This window comes from Bacillus rossius, chromosome 16, assembly GCF_032445375.1.
Source record: "Bacillus rossius redtenbacheri isolate Brsri chromosome 16, Brsri_v3, whole genome shotgun sequence".
Classification (NCBI taxonomy): Eukaryota; Metazoa; Arthropoda; class Insecta; order Phasmatodea; family Bacillidae; genus Bacillus; species Bacillus rossius.
The window spans coordinates 9,113,306-9,126,459 of NC_086343.1; the positions used below are offsets into that span (position 1 = coordinate 9,113,306).

Genomic DNA, 13,154 nt, shown 5'->3' on the forward strand with positions numbered 1-13,154 from the left:
AAACTTATTTAAATTTTTATAATCTACATATTTATTTTGTAATAACCATTTTAGTTTCTGTATAAGATCTTTGTGATAACCATAATAACCAATTAGTTACTATGAACTTTATCAACATTTTTCTATCTGTGTGTTTCGTGTTTAGTCGTACAGTTATTGATATGTATCATTGTATGTCTTGTGTTAATGTGTTTTTGGTTGTTATTCTGTGTGCTTATATGGTACCTATTTTTTTAATGTATGTGTCTTATTTCGTTTATAAGTGTCGGAAGGCACAAAAAACGAAATTCGATTTGATCTGTCAGTTTTAATGAAGCAGAATAATATGCTACGCATAGTAATATTTTTTTTATTTCGTAATAGAAAAAATACTTAAATTTTGGCAGAGTTTATTTTTGAAAGACTGAAAACTTGTGTAAATCCCACCAACATACGATGTACGAGCCTATGTCTCCTCTAGAGCGCCTGTGCTGCTTTACCTGTGCCAACAAACTACACTACAAAAAAATATCCCCCTCGAATTTGAGCATCTCAAATATACATTTTGTAGACTTAAATTTAATATGGACATTAAATCCTTAATCTCTGAGATTTTTGTGTTCTATCACCCTAATTATGAAAAAATTACATAAGAATGCATTGGATTTGCACTCATTAAATAATGATCTACAATTACTTCAATTATTCCAGTGTGCAAAAATGTAAATTCTATGAAGCTAGTTACATTACGATTTTATGAGTAAGGCCGTTTTCCTAATTCCGTGGAATGTATAAGAAATGTTGGCAGAATTATCCTTCGTCCATTTTTATTATGGAATTCTTCCATTATGGTACTTTTCCGTCGCCTTCGTCAAAACAGGAGGAAAAGTACCTCAATTGAAAACAATTCATTGCTTCGCACAAGCTTAAATTCCATTGCAAAGGCCACCGTGAATATCTTAATGAGGTGCAGCGGGTGACGGACGAGCCCTTATCGACCCAGTGGTAACGAGGGGTGCTGATTGTGTGAGCGCCAGAAGTAACTCCCGTGACTGATGAGACATTCGCCAGAACACCCGGAGTGTCTGTACGGCAGCTTGTATACAAACGAACAAGCTGGGCGAAGACAACTCTCGTGGCGGCATCCTTGGAAGACGTTTATCCTGCTGGGTGAGTGATCAAGTTGGCAAAAGAAAAAAGGTAAAAGCAGAGGTTTAATGTAGCATGGCTATGCTCAGAAGTATGTCGCCAGTGGCAGAAGCAAGGAATTTACTTTGGTAGGTTTGGACTGTTGCATTATCATTCTCAACGTTCATCTCTACTTTTGTGGTCAGTGATTCCAGGTGTTGTGTAACTGCTCACATTGCATCACCCAAAATTGCATACTGCACTAGCCAAAATTTCACAATTTGTTTTTCATATATTCCACTGCATCCCCCACTGTATGACACCTCTAAGATTAAAATGGTCAAGGTTGTTGAATGATTATATCACTTACATCAAACCAAGGCGATCCGGGTTTGATTAGCATTGGAAGCACGCACAGATTTTTCACTAGTGGCACACATTGCTGCACAGCTCCAAGATTATAATAATAAGAGTGGTAGTGTATTGCTGTACCCATCTAAGCCTCAGCCTTGCCATGGCGTTGGAGATACTGTGCATCAATGGAAAGAGATTTCGCACGTAACTGGAATTGTACCTTTACCAGGTTTCCAAGAAACTGGATTACAGGAGTATGCCACAACTCCCTGCATAAATAAACAGCAGACTTTAAAACAATTATCAGGAAAACGGCGTAACACCCTCCATACTTTATTTGTTAATGTGGCATCAGCAGACGAGCCCAGCGATCCCCATGAGCTCGGGAGAATGGAAACGCCATTTCATTGCATTTGGGGCATTCAGTCAACCAGATAGTTGACTCATGTCTAAAGCCCCAAACCTGAGCACTACCTGTTGGTGACCCCAACATATCACATCATCTGGGAATCATCAGACACCCAGAATACCAGTGATCCTGTGGAGGCCTACCCAACCCCTCCTAGCTATTACTGGGGTGGTATGCTTACTCACACATCCCCCTGTCACTGGGATAGTAATCTCTGTTGAACATGCTTCAAGATTAGGAGTCCATCATGAGTCCAAACACCAGTCAGTCATAATATAATTTCTTGGAAATGCGCCATTGCAAATTTGCACTGTTTGTCAAGGGAAGAAATGGGGTGTGGCTGTGTCATGGACACGGCCGTGTTTTGTACGCGAATATGTATACGTAACAGGTAAAATTTTTATAAAACATCTACCAAGTGTACAAATAAACTGAAGTATAGCGCGAAAATGTTTCCTAATCAATATTATAAATGTTTGGAATTTTATAATTTAGTCTTGGGCATTATTTCATTGCATTTGTATCGGTTTTTCAAGAAAGATAATTTGTATCGGAAAAAAACGTAAAAAAAATTGTCCATAATTTCCTAATATACATCCATAAGCATGATGATAATAATAAAAACAGTTTCAAACCAAAAATATACGAGTCTCTTAGTTAAATTTTCAAGAAATGTGATGAAAACATATCAATATTTTAAATAATATGTAAGTTATTTGTCTAAAAGAAAAACGAGATATCAAAATGTTTCAGACAGTATGGTCGGCCAAAACGGTCAGATATAAATGCGCCAATGTGGCAGGACCCCTTGGCCATGCAATATTCTGCTACTGACGTAACAAAACAGAACGTCGCTCAGTCAGATGATTGTGGACCAAGGTTCGCCCGGTGGTTCCAGATTCAATGGCGACGGCAGATGTGGAGGCCTTCCTGGGTTGCGTGCGGCCGCTCCGCTGGGCGGCGAGGCTTCTAGCCGTCGAACCTCCCGGCGGCGAGACGTCCCCCCTGATGCACCACCTCCACAAGGTCCTCTTCAGCCTGGGACTGACGGTCCTCCAGGCGCTCAAGATGCGCGCCTGGCTCTCCGCGGACGAAGGCCAGGTCGCCAAGACCTACTCCATGGTCTACGCGCTCGCGTCCAGCGCCTCGTTCGTCGCGGCCCAGGTCGGCATCCTCGCCTCGTGGCTGGGCGGCCGACTTCACCGCGAGATGGCCGGGTTGTTCTCGCAGGTCGACCACCTTGTGGTCGCGGAAGGCGCGGAGGTCATGTACCGCAGGTGGTCCAGGCGCCTGTCGGTGACCGTCGCGTCGGCGGCGGTCGCGCTCTCGGCCAGGTTCGCCCTCCACTACGCCACGCTCGTCCGACCCGTCCCGGGGCACATGTACCTCGGCATCGTCGCCAAGGTCCTCGTGATCTGCGTCACGACCGGCGGCTGCCTCAACTACGTGCTGCTCGTCAGGCAGAGGCTGGTCCTCCTGAACGGCAAGCTCCGCGGCGCTTCTACCGTCGGGCGGACGGGTCGACGCTCGCGCGCTCCGGGACCCCGGAGGACTCCCGGACGCCGTGGCTTGAGACCTCGTCCTCGCGTGGCGGACGTCCGAGTGCCCTTGGCCTGGAACGGCGCGGAAGGAGGCCGCTTCGTCGAGCACGTTGCCGGTCTGAGGCTGGCCTTCGGCAAGGTGTACGCCATCGTGTCCCTGATCGACGACGCCTACGGGCTGCCGATCCTGTTCAACACGCTGCAGTTCTTCGTCGCCACTGTTCTGAGCTTGATGTACGTGCTGCTGGTCAACTTCAGGGCGTCCTACGTGACGCAGGTCGACGGCCTGGCGAGTCTCGACTTTTTCGACGCGTTTCCGACTGCGGTGATTTCCGTCCAGACCGCCGTCTTCCTGCACGCGTGCGGCTCGACGATTGACCAAGTGCACGTCACTGAAGAAATAATATACGACTTGATGCTGCAGCCTGGCTTGGGCAAGGAGGAGTTGGAAGAACTTGCGTTGTTTTCGGACCTCATCTCCAGCAGAAACGTGGCGTTTCGCGGAGCCGGGTTTTTCGAACTTAACTTGTCCCTGCTGCCGTCAATGGCTGGATCAGTGATGACGTATGCCCTGGTACTGTTGCAGTTTTCTTTTCCTGAAAGAGAGCCAGATAGTAACAAATAGTAATTAATTACGTACCCAGTTTTTTTCTTTCGTTGCAAAGATAATTTTTATTCCACTCTCGTGGTTTCAAAAATTATTTAACGAACAAATGTGTTATGGTTGCAGAAAACACAGACCGACAAATAATGAAATAAATGCATGTTAAAAGTCGAGATTAGATTATTTAAAAGAAAAAGCAAAAGGAAGATGAGTAAAAGTGGAGAATGAGTGAGATATCTCCTTCCGAAATCCTAAAAAAAGGGGGGGGGGGGAATAGCGGGCAAAAAAGGGAGCGACGGAAGACTGCCATAATGGAAAACTACCATAATGGTAGTATTCCGCCTGGCCTATTCAAAAAAGGCGGAAAAGTACCAAAACATAAAGCTGCCACAACGAGGCGGAATTCTGCCATATTTATTTATACACTCCATTGAATGAGTACAGCTGCTTTGCTCTCGAAGTAGCGTATAGAATACGTCGGTAGGTAGTGCTGTTAACCCCCTAGCTGTTTCTTAGGTTAACTTAAAAGGCTACAGATAGCACTTCTGGCGGTGATTTTATGTAGTCCGTCATAAATCAACTCAGCAGATCGCGCACTAGTAGAAACACATGTTTTCAAAAATGGGTTATAGGAAGCAGCACTGTATACTTATAAACACGATCTTTAAATAAATATGGTAATTTTCCATTATGGCACTATTCTTCCTGTTATGATGGGGGATGACGGATGACTGCCCTACTGGAAACTACCATATTGATAAATTCCGCCTGGGGGCGACGGTAAACTAATGGAAAACTACCATAAGTTAAAACTCAACCATACAGTCCTAATACTCGAACGACATGAGTAAATTATATCTGTTATCCTAGAAATAATTTGTAGAAATAAGCAGCATACAAAGTGTTGTAATTCTAATTCATATGTTAACTCCAGGTCACTAGTTGAAATTAAATGCAATCTAGTGACCGAAAATAACAATTCCCTAACAACTGACAGTTAAGTATGTAAAATATTGCATGATTTATGTATTTATGTTTAAAATACCACGACAGATTTTCACCATCAAGTGTATAGCCATCTATAGTACTGAGGTGGCAATTCAATTGATTTTATTTTACTTCATGTCTATCAAAAGAACCCACAGTATGTTTCTGATGGCCTGCTGGGGTAAAATTTTCATGGGCTGACTTCACAACGACCTTACTTCTTAATGGCTGTGGTGTTGTATTTGTCGTGTCGGAGCTGTCACAGGATATTGTGATTCCAGCATTATCGCTAGAAGAGTATTTTAACATTAAGATCAAAAGAAAAACGATCCATTAAGAATAGATAAACAGTCACAATTTTTCCAACCTGAGAACTGTGAATACGGAATATTTGTTATACTTTACTTGAGAACGATTCACGTTTGCTGTTTAAGTTTTATTGATTAAGTAGTTGTGAAATTTGGACCATATTTTAATTACGTCACTGATTACGAAATCATTTAGAAATATGAATTTATGAAAACCTTGAATATAATACTTTCAAACAAAAAAATAATAATAAATAATTACTTTGAACGGAAATAAACATTACCAAACTTTAAATGAACTTTTGGTACTGTAACAGTATACTATTACACGTAGAAATATTACACAAACAAAATATTTAAAACATCGTAGTCCAACTTTTGTTACATTTAATTAAAGAGCGATGTCACTGTGACGTGCACAAATATTTTAAAAAAAAATTACTTTCTGTGGTTGTGTGCTCATGTTTTATAATTTCGATTATTTAATTAAGATTCTGAGGGTTTCATTGCATGAAATAAAACATTTTGCTCCTGCTTAACCCTGAGGTAAGCTGTTACCAAGAATTCTGTACTCAGGAGTACTGCAAGTTCCAATAAAATATAGTTATATTCAAATAATGTGAATATTTCTATATACGTAAGCAAATCTCACAAAACTAGTGTCATCTAAATTCTTAGTCTTTACAAACTGATCGATTTAAGGTCAGTACTATCATTAAATGAAATTCCGGCGATGTCAGTATAAAAATGTAATTTTTAATTTGACATCTCCAACACTATCATATATTTAATACTTAATTTAAGATATTGAAAACGCCTATTTGCAAACAGTTGTTTGAATACCTTTCCATTATTAGCTGCTCATATTAAACACGGTAAAACAAAAGAAAGCCAAAAGTTAACTTTTCTGTGGCTTTAAAACCAAATAAATAAAATGTTTGTACAATAACTTCATGCTTGTAAGCATACACACTTTTAACTAAACACACTATTTTAATATCTAAAATTTATTTCAAAAGAACTTTACCATCGAAAATGCAAGCTCTTACATATTTTTTTACATGCTTTATATTAGCTTCACCTGTATGTTTGTCTGTCCGTCTGTAACTCTGTCTGTCCGTCTGTAACTCTTTCGACTAAGAGTGAGTGACTCATCACAGTAAAATGTCCCACCCATTTCATTACGTTCGTTAGCCGAGCGGTCTAAAGGCGGGTACAGACTAGAACATTTTAGCGAACAGAACAGCGAACAGAACAGCGAACAGTGTTCGACACATTTTACGAACAGTGTTCAGATTTCGAAAGAACATTGTTTGCGAACATTGTTCGAGGTGTGTTCCCTGTGACCCATTCCGTACTTAGCAGTGGCACGATGAGTACACAGGCGCAAGTAGCAGCAGCTGTATATATTTACATTCACTATGCGGTTAAAAAGCGAAGGAAATCTCGCCGTTGGTGGATTACAAAACTGTATGAAAGTAGGACAACATATAGTGGCTCGAACTTGTTGGCAGACTTAAGTTTTCAGTCAGTCAGTGGTCTTTACAAGAACTTTACAAGAATGCACCCATCAGATTTTGAGTGGTTGATCAATTTGATAGGAGCGAAAATTGGTAAGAGAGATACGTCGTTCAGAAAAGCAATTCCAATTACAGAAAGACTGGCATTGACATTACGTTTTTTAGCAACTGGTGATTCGTATACCAGCCTTCAGTATGTATTTAAAATTTCAAAACAGACTATCAGCACAGTTATTCCTGAAGTGTGTTCTGCTCTCATCGAAGGACTTGAGGATTACATTAAGGTAAGTATTGACTTATTCTGCGGTACTGTGTAATTGAAAGATTTATTAACGTAATTTTCTACATTTATTTATAAGAAATGACAAAGTTTTTTACACTGTGTTACAAATCATTAGGAGCACTGTAATTAAAACAAAAATATTTTATAAGAGATCGTGAATAATGAAATCATCATCATCAGACGTCAAGGTAGGTGATCCTGCTGAAGGACACGGGGTTGTAGGGTTGGACAATACAGTGTTTGACTGCATGACTGAGTTGTCCGATGGAAAATGACATGGATAGTGTGGTTGTATAAAATTCTGAGTGTTATTGTAGAAACCCCTGTTAGCGCGAAGGAAAATACCCATAATGTCATTTTCAATTGTACATCTAGTATCAACGTTGTACTCAGTGGCGTCTCGTCAGGGCAAGCAAGGCAAGCAGTGCTTGCCCAGGCAGTTTCCAGACATTGTATTTTTTAAATAAATATTTTTTTCAGAATAGTATTTTACTTTGGCTCGTGCAGTTAGGTGTATGTATTTTTTACACTATCTTCTTGGGACCCAATACTGTGCGCTGTGCGCTATAAAAAAAGAACTCGTTGACACAAAAACATGCTGTTTTAGAAGCGTTGCTAGGTTTAGAAGCGCTGGCAGGACCGCTTTCAGCAGGAAGGCTGCCGCAGTAGTTTCCTTTCGGGAGGGGGGGGTGGCATGGTACAAAGGTTCAGGGAGGGGATTGGCTGGAAAAATACGCGGTAGAAGCTACGAAGGTAACGCTTTCTTGCCGAACTGGAGCGAACATGGCCGAAGCAGACTGTGGAATTTTTCCGCCGACTGCTTCGGCTATGTCCGCCACAGTTCGGCAGGGCAGGTGGCGATGTCGCGTTTCAGTCGGCGGTCGTCTCTCGGGGCGCGCGCATCTCTCCCGCGGGCTGTTGGCTGGCAGTGCGTGGGGGATTTGTGGGCGTACGATGATACTCCACTCCCACTTAGTATATAAGTAATGTAGAGTAGGTATTTTACTATCAGAATAATGTAAGTCAATCATTATTTTTCAAAAATAATGTATTTAAAAAAAATGTCAATTTTTCTACCTGTGGAATAGTCAATGTTCAGTTAAGAAAACTACTTAAATAGCACCATTTTGTACCTTGAAATCCATATTTTCCCGGCGGAGGGCCCCCAACCCCCCCCCCCAACCTCATCATGTTTTGGTGTGAACGGAGTTATTGCTTCCCCTCATGTAAACCTCACGCCTCGCCACTGGTTGTACTGTCTCAACTTAGATGCGACCAAATTTCCAAAATGTTGGCACTCATCGTTAAGCTGACTCGCGGTGGACGACAATATATGAAAGGCTTTGTCCAGACGTGCATCTTCGACTCGCTGCTTCTTCTTTTTCGGTACAGTTTCCTGTGCTGATTCTCCAACTGCACCACATTCTACGTCTCTCTCTTCGCTTTCTACTCGCATCTGAAAAATGTCATAATAAGTAATTATAAATAAATTATCGTTTGAGCCAAATAATGTTTCACTGGTTTTATAGCTACATCGTTTAAATTGTTATTACACCACACAACAGTAATTCTTGCATTTTGCAAAATTTCAAGTCAAATACGTGTGTATAATAATGTTTCTGCGTCCCCTTCATTGGACTAGTTGCCACTGAGTTAGGCAGAAACATAAACATGTAAATGAAATAAATGGGATAAATGTCAAAGGAGAATTATAACAACCGGTCGTTACATGTGGTTCTGAATATATCTGTTACAGATTCCTACTACTGAAGAAGAATGGGCGGCAGTAGCAAGAGAATTTGAAAGCAAGTGGCATTTCCCACATTGTGTAGGCGCGCTCGACGGTAAACACGTTGTATTACAGTCACCTATGAATAGTGGAAGCGAGTACATAAACTACAAAGGATTTTTCAGTATAGTACTTTTTGCTTTGGTAGATGCCAATTACAATTTCTTATTTGTAGATGTGGGATGCCAAGGCCGAATATCGGATGGTGGCGTATTTGCAAATTCTGAGCTGGGCAAAAGGATTGCATCGAACTCATTGCATCTTCCTCCCGCCGCCCCATTGAGGAACAGAAACACAGATATCCCATATTTTTTTATTGGGGATGAAGCATTTCCTTTGTCGGGCAACCTTATGAAGGTATATGCTGGTTATCATCGTAAAGGGACAAAGGAACGGATTTTTAACTACAGGTTGTGCAGTACTCGCAGGGTTGTGGAAAACGTGTTCGGCATTGCATCTTCAGTTTTTCGCGTGCTGAGGAAACCTCTTCTCTTAGAACCACAAAATGCTGAGCGAGTTGTAATGACTGTTGCCTTGCTTCACAATTTCTTGAGAAAAAGACCAGAATCTGCTACAGTTTACACACCCCCGGGAACATTTGATAATGAAGAAGCGGGAGACGTAATACACGGGCGTTGGAGGGATGATGGTACAGATATGGGTTCGTTGTTGCCAGTTACAAGGGTTCCCCGCAGATCAAAGAATGCGGTACTTGACGTAAGGGAAGAGTTGGCGGAGTATTTTACACGAGAAGGGAAAGTAACGTGGCAAGATGAATATGCTTAGTATGAACGTTTGGTACCAAGCAACTTGTACTTACCGTCGAAATTGTCTTTCTTGGTTTATTTTTGTCCAGCAAGAAACGTAGACTTTCGAAAGCGAACCAGGAACTTCTGTACATTTCGTCAGTTCCTGTAACAAATTACTGTTTGTAGAACAATTTGTGCGACTTAAAATTTTGTTTACGTAATCAAAATGTACTAATGTTTTAAAAGAATCCACTTTACAAAATAAAACTGAAATGAACCCACCTTTTCCAGTTCCAGCAGTGTCTTTCATTTTCTTCCTCTCCCTTCTTAATGCTGATAGCAAACTCTCCATTTTCTTCTTACATTCGTCCACATCTCTGTCCATTTCGGCCCCGATTTCTTCCCACGCGTCTTGTTTTCTAATTTTGTTGAAATGATTAACATTGTTTGGGTCCCATATCACTGTTTGTTGTTTATACAAATCTATCAGTTTTATTTGATCTTCCTTGGACCACTCCATTCTCATATAACAAAAGAGTCACGCACCGCTACTAACTCCGTGAAGACAACACCGCTCCACGTCGACAACTGAATGTTCGCAGGAAGTGTTCGCAGCGACGTCCAGACTGTTATCCGAGCCACGGCGAACATCCTTTGATGTGACGGGCAAAAACCGACAAATATCGGATCGCAACCGAACAAACAACCGAACATTTTTTGGTACGGGGAAATGTTCGTTTTCCCGTCCACATTGGTTGCAAACATGTTCGCGAACAATGTTCTGTCCGTTGAAATGTTCTAGTCTGTACCCGCCCTAAGGCGCGCGACTTCTGTGACGTCAGCTTTCGGATTCAAAGATCGTGGGTTCTACTCCCGGCCACGCCGAAAAAAAAAATGTTTTTTTTCCCCGGTAAATTCTAATATTATATCCATACATCTAACTGCAAATGATTCGTAGAGACTTTACCATTTCTTTGTGACGTTGCAACTCCAAATAGTTATCTCAGATGGTAATAGGTAGTGTCGGTAACTCATTTCCCTATGATAATTATACATAAATATAGTTTAAAAAACTAAAAAAACATGCTTTTAAAACATATCAAACTAAAAAGTTAAAAATATAGTTTAAAAAACTAAAAAACATGCTTTTAAAGAATATCAAACTAAAAAGTTAAAAATAAATATAGTTTAAAAAACTAAAGAAACATGCTTTTAAAGATTATCAAACTAAAAAGTAAAAAATAATTTTAAAATTAAATTTATGACAATATTATATAAGCAATACTAGTATAAATGAGAAAAAAGCATGGGGCGCTTAATATTCAAAAAATATGGCACAAAGCAAAATGTAATTTTTAATTTGACATCTCCAACACTATCATATATTTAATACTTAATTTAAGATATTGAAAACGCCTATTTGCAAACAGTTGTTTGAATACCTTTCCATTATTAGCTGCTCATATTAAACACGGTAACACAAAAGAAAGCCAAAAGTTAACTTTTCTGTGGCTTTAAAACCAAATAAATAAAATGTTTGTACAATAACTTCATGCTTGTAAGCATACACACTTTTAACTAAACACACTATTTTAATATCTAAAATTTATTTCAAAAGAACTTTACCATCGAAAATGCAAGCTCTTACATATTTTTTTTACTAGTCTGTATTTCTATATAATTATTGTACAGCGGGACTGTAAGTTTGTTTGCAGTAAATTAACTAAAAAATCGCCAGACCAGTTATACAAATTATATTTCACTGTTATGAAATTACATAATTCATGCTGAACGAACATCATAAGTACACATAAATTTGTTCGTTAACGAGGTTAGATGTTACTGCACGTGTTAATTACACACGAAACTACAGTAAACTCGTGGAATAACACCATGTCAGTGTTAAGAAGACTGCAAGTACCCGCTCTACCACTCTGGTTCTGGGGTAGAGCGCCTGCCTTGTGACTTGTAGGACCCGGGTTCGCGCCCCGGCTCCTCCAAGGCGGATTGCCCAGATAAAATGGTGGCATTTTCTCTGGTAGGAATACAATCCCTTGCAACAAGTCAGGCTACCAAAGAAACGGTGGGTGGAACAGAAAAAAACCTTCCAGGTGGCTTCCAAATGGGGAGCCCGTTTCTTTTCTTGGGCTCCCCATGCGGTGGCCATTCCGGGGGTTTCTCCGGGGGAACGGAGTTTTGCAAAAATATTTTTTGTAGTGTTTTAGATTTTAGAAACTGTAGCATTATCATTCCAACATGTTATAAATAAAGCTCAAACAAACCTTTAAAAAATTTTGCTTTTGAACATAAAATATTTTAATTAAGTGTGTATAAGTCAGTTAGTGGTTGTATACCGATGTTGTGTGTTCAACCATTTATCGGTATATATTTTCTTGAAATATTATTGACAGTTAAATTTTAGTCACAAGCTGTTGACCAATACTTTTGTTATGTAGTATTTTAGAAGTTTTTGGCGAAAAAAAAAATTATTCCTAAAATAATTACGTATTTCTGAAAAACCACATAGTTTTCAATCAGGAATATCGTCTTTAACACACACACACGCGTATGTTATATATATATATATATATATATTAATATAACATCCAGACATAAAAAAAAACATTCTATTTATTTCAACAATAGCAAAGGCTTTGATACTTTCCAACACAATCTCATGAATAAAAAATTATCAATTTTAGGCCTTGTCAAGCAATGCGTGGTACCTATATATTTGTTTTAATTATTTTACAAATAGACGCTTTTCAGGCAAATTTGCAAATTCAGTTTAATGGTATTAGGTGTTTCGCAAAGTAGTAGTTATATCAACTACTCTTTAATATTTAATAAATCATATTCCAACTGTAATCAGAATTGATCAAGAAAAGATGCCGATGAAAAAAAAAATTGGGTAATATGTTTGTGAAACTATTCAGCAAGATATTAAAGCTGTCCAGATCTGATTTTCAAGTTAACAAACGTATCTGAATTACGATAGCATTTATTGTATAACCTTTAGTAAACATTAAACGTTGTGTCCTCTTTTAATACCTTCGAGTTATATTGGATGCCAAGCTTTTTTTCCCCCACCAACATGTAGATAATTCTATTAGCAACACATAAAGATCTTATTAAATTTATAAATTTCTCTGCATCAACCACTTTTAATTACAATAGAATTGAAAATTTCAGGAATTTAAATTATTTTGAATATGCTACATTCATATTTAAAACTATTTGCATTTTCTATTTATTAGACGTTCAAACAGTGGTGCACTTTTAATTATATACATTTTATTACAATTTTTGATGCTTCAATCATAATGTCTCGGTTTGGATTCAGATTTCAAACTTGCAATTTTTGAATTAGTGACACTTTTAAAACCATTAGTAACTATAAAATGTGTAAAAAATTATAACTCTTTGTGAATAATCTAGAAACATTCGTTGGTAAAAAACTTAATCAAAAATTATTTAAAACTTTTATAATCTACATATTTATT

At 39.1% G+C, this 13,154-nt stretch overlaps 1 long non-coding RNA gene across 1 annotated transcript; it reads right to left on the reverse strand.

Annotated features, from left to right (window-relative positions):
* Positions 1-8,368: 8,368 nt before the first annotated feature.
* Positions 8,369-10,352, reverse strand: LOC134539882 (uncharacterized). The gene is made up of 3 exons (XR_010076360.1): positions 9,934-10,352; positions 9,723-9,814; positions 8,369-8,569 (listed from the first exon to the last, which is right to left on the reverse strand). It is a non-coding gene; the product is annotated as an uncharacterized LOC134539882 (long non-coding RNA).
* Positions 10,353-13,154: the final 2,802 nt, after the last annotated feature.